Source organism: Echinops telfairi, unplaced genomic scaffold, assembly GCF_000313985.2.
Source record: "Echinops telfairi isolate 266 unplaced genomic scaffold, ASM31398v2 ScPeMD7_7462;HRSCAF=8500, whole genome shotgun sequence".
Classification (NCBI taxonomy): domain Eukaryota; kingdom Metazoa; phylum Chordata; class Mammalia; order Afrosoricida; family Tenrecidae; genus Echinops; species Echinops telfairi.
In genome coordinates this window covers 1,548,229-1,551,938 of record NW_022111362.1, presented here as the reverse complement: position 1 = coordinate 1,551,938, position 3,710 = coordinate 1,548,229, and the positions used below count along the sequence as shown (strand labels likewise).

General features: G+C 40.6%; 1 pseudogene; it reads right to left on the bottom strand.

Moving 5' to 3' along the window:
* Positions 1–496: 496 nt before the first annotated feature.
* The window catches only part of LOC115873116, a 17,177-nt pseudogene continuing 13,963 nt past the window's right edge, over positions 497–3,710 (bottom strand).

Here is a 3,710-nt window from a genome sequence, read left to right as displayed (position 1 = left end):
CTTGATGGCCGCTTGCTTACCTTCAAGCTTTTAAGACCCCAGACGCTATATCTTTTGATAGCCAGGCACCATGAACTTTCTTCGCCACATTTGCTTATTCACCAGCTTTGTACAATAATTTTTATAATTAAAATTCACAGAGAATATTTATAGAAAATCTATAGAAATTTATAAACAAACAAAAATGCATACAGAATAGCTATTTAAGTTAAGGTATTTCCCTCTAAGGAGTGAATTATAAACTACATATCTGCTACAGGCACTTTATCAGAAACATATACATTATGTGTGATATAGAACGGTATTAACTTCTGATTGTTAAGGCTGTAGTATAAACCCAATCACAGGTTTCCTGTTGGTGCTTCTGGCTAAGAATGGAAGGACGTGACTGAAGAAACCTTCACATGGTTCTTTGTGAATAATTCTTCACATGGTTTCATTTGTAGCACGTACAGTCTTTGCTCTAGAGTCCAGGACAAGAGTCTCTAATGTGAAATCAGAATCGATCTGCTGCTCTGATGGCTACTGTGCTAATATTTCCATAAGCCTTTGATGGAGAATATCCCAGAATGAAGTTGTAAATTGAAGTTTTTGCCAGCTGGTGTTTTGGAAAGACCCAACAAGATGAATTTTCACATCACCCAGAATAATCCATGTCGGGTCACATTCTCTATGGTGAATTTTGTTTTTCCTCCTTTGCCAGCAATTCGTCCAATTGCTCTCAAGAGGTGGTCTCCCTTTAAAGGCTTACCATCTATAACCTCAAAAAACTCTACGAAGAAATTTTTGGTTTTGATAAGGGCAAGAGTGTCCTCCACTTGAATCCTAGAAAAAAGGCTTACACAAAGTCAGCGACTTTTGTCAGGTCTAACCTCCTTGGTTGTATTACAAGTTCTGATTTCTAGATTCCTCAACTTCAAATGTTCTATACCAGGCGTAGATGTCTTTGCCCAGGTCTCTTTCAATGGTGGGACTGGAGTTTTCCACCCAGTGGCCCATCTCCGGAGAGAGATGGGAAGTCAAGCCTCCTTGCAGGCACCGCCTCCTCTGTGGCAATGTTCTGGGCCGATGCATACTCAGATCTCCCCCGTCACCACGAGCTGCTCAGTCTGCCCTTTCTTTGCTTGCTGCTCCTTGAGGCATTTCTTGTGGTTGATGTGAGTGAACTGAGATTTTAATGGGGGAAAGAGAATATAAGCATGAAACAAATGAATCTTTATAGGCTGGCATCAATACCGGATGGAAGCAAAAGGAGGATGCAGATAACAAGATGGGGGTCTAATTGAGAGAAAATCTTCAAAAGAAGGTAGAATTTAATATGATTGTGGATATAGATTAGAATTCTAAAATCTCAGAACTAAAACTAACTTTAGAAATCATTGAGATTAACAATTTTTGGTTGCAGATGCAGATATACATAGATCAGAATGGGATCACATAGATGTTAGTAGCAGTGTCCGATCCACAATCCAAAAGTCTGGTTTCTAATCTAGTCACGTATTTTTCATTTGGATTGGTCATTGAATTCCTCCCATCTAAAGCTGGATTTTGAGAACATAAGACTCTCCAATTCCTAAATACTAGAACTCAAACAAGTGTGGACCACCTGGTTGTTGAGACAGTAAAATCAAATTTACCAGGTCATATTCCCATTGTAGATTTAATTTTCTGAATTGACTCATTACATCAAATTAATATGGGAAGACGTGTCAGAGTAACCAGCCTCTGACAATATCATGGTTCTGTGGGCACAATTGTACGGCAATAATTTATAAAGATTATAGTAAAGTCATAGAAGACAGGAGAGGTAGGAGAGAAGATAAAATAAAGGAGTCAGACACTTTATGGTGGAATGCTCACCTCAGCCCCTCTTGGTGGTCCACGTGGAGGTGGGAGATGAGAGGAGGATAGAGGGAGTGTCTATGCTGTTTGGGGCCTTTTATAGGTATCCATAAGTCATGTATATTCCGTAGTTACACATGTCACAAAGTGGGTGGTAACTATAGTGAAGTCTCTGAGCTCACAGGTGAGGAAACCTAATACCTGCATTGGGGGAAGGCAAGAATGGAGATGGGTGTCACCGCAGGAGGAGATAAAAAGAATGTCTACTTCTATAGTGAGACAGAATCAACCATGTGCTCACTTTAAGGCAGCATATCTGTTAGGGCAGAATCTGTGGGGATATATTTAAAGCAGGGTAATGTACGTGGAGTTTTTCTCTAACTTACCAAAATGGTAGCTTTGCTAATGTGGAATACTAGCTTTCCAGATTCCATCTGTTATGAGTTAAGGAATAAGGTCTAGTCATGTTTCTCTCAGTGTTAGTTTCCCACAAAGAAGTTTTAAGAACATTGAAAACTGTAGTGGAGAAAAAAAAGTCAGGAATGTTGTGCCAAGGAATTTTTTTCTGTCCTGCAGTGAAACTGCTTATTATTTGAGGGCAGCAAGGGATTTCCTACAATACATGTTTTTGGGGAGGGGGGATCTTACCCAATCCACCCTACAGTTCTGACCTTGCCTCTTCAAACTTGTTTTTGCTACAAAAACTCAAAGAACATTTAAAAGGAACATGATTTGCCTCCCTCAAAAATGCCCAAACTGCTGTTTTGATGTAGTTTGAATCAAAGAACACAGAAATCTTTGGGGAAGTGTAAGAGAGATGGAAAGACTGCCTTAAAAAATGTAAAGACCTAGATAGAGGATATATTAAGAAACAATAACTGCATATTTTTGTATTTTATTTTTTTAAAATTATCTTATTGGGGGCTCGTACAACTCTTATCACAATCCATACATACATCCCTTGTGTCAAGCAAAATTGTACATTTGTTGCCCTCATCATTCTCAAAACATTTGCTTTCTACTTTAGCGCTTGGTTTTCAGCTCCTCATTTTTCCCCCTCCCTCCCCGCTCCCGCTCCCTCATGAACCTTTGATAATTTACAAATCATCATCATTTTGTCATGTTTTACACTGTCCAATGTCTTTGCCCACTTTTCTGTTGACCATGCCCGAGGGAGGGGGTTATATGTAGATCCTTGCAATTGGTTAACCCTTTCTACCCCACCTTTCCTACACCCTCCCAGTATCGCCACTCTCATCATTGGTCCTGAAGGGTTCTCCAGTCCTGGATTCCCTGTGGTTTCAGTTCCTATATTTACCAGTGTACATCCTCTGGTCTAGCCGGATTTGTAAGATAGATTGGGATCATGGTAGTTGCAGGGAGGAAGCATTTAAGAACTAGAAGAGAGTTGTGTGTTTCAACAGTGCTACCCTGTACCCTGAGTGGCTCGTCTCCTCCCCACGACCCTTCTGTAAGGGGATGTCCAGTTGTCTACAGATGGGCTTTTGGTCCCCACTCCGCACTGCCCCTCATTCTCAATTATATGATTTTTTCATTCTTTGATGCCTGGTACCTGATCCCCTCAATACCTCGTGATCTCACAGACTGGTGTGCTTCTTTCATGTGGGCTTTGTTGCTTCTCAGCTAGATGGCGGCTTGTTTACTTTCAAGCCTTTAAGACCCCAGACACTATATCTTTTGATAGCCAGGCACCAACAGCTTTCTTCACCACATTTGCTTATGCACCTGCTTTGTCTTCAGGGATCATGTTGGGAAGATGAGCATCACAGAATGCCAGTTTAATAGAATAAAGTGTTCTTACATTGAGGAAGTACTTGAATGGAGGCCCAATGTCCATCTGCTGCTTT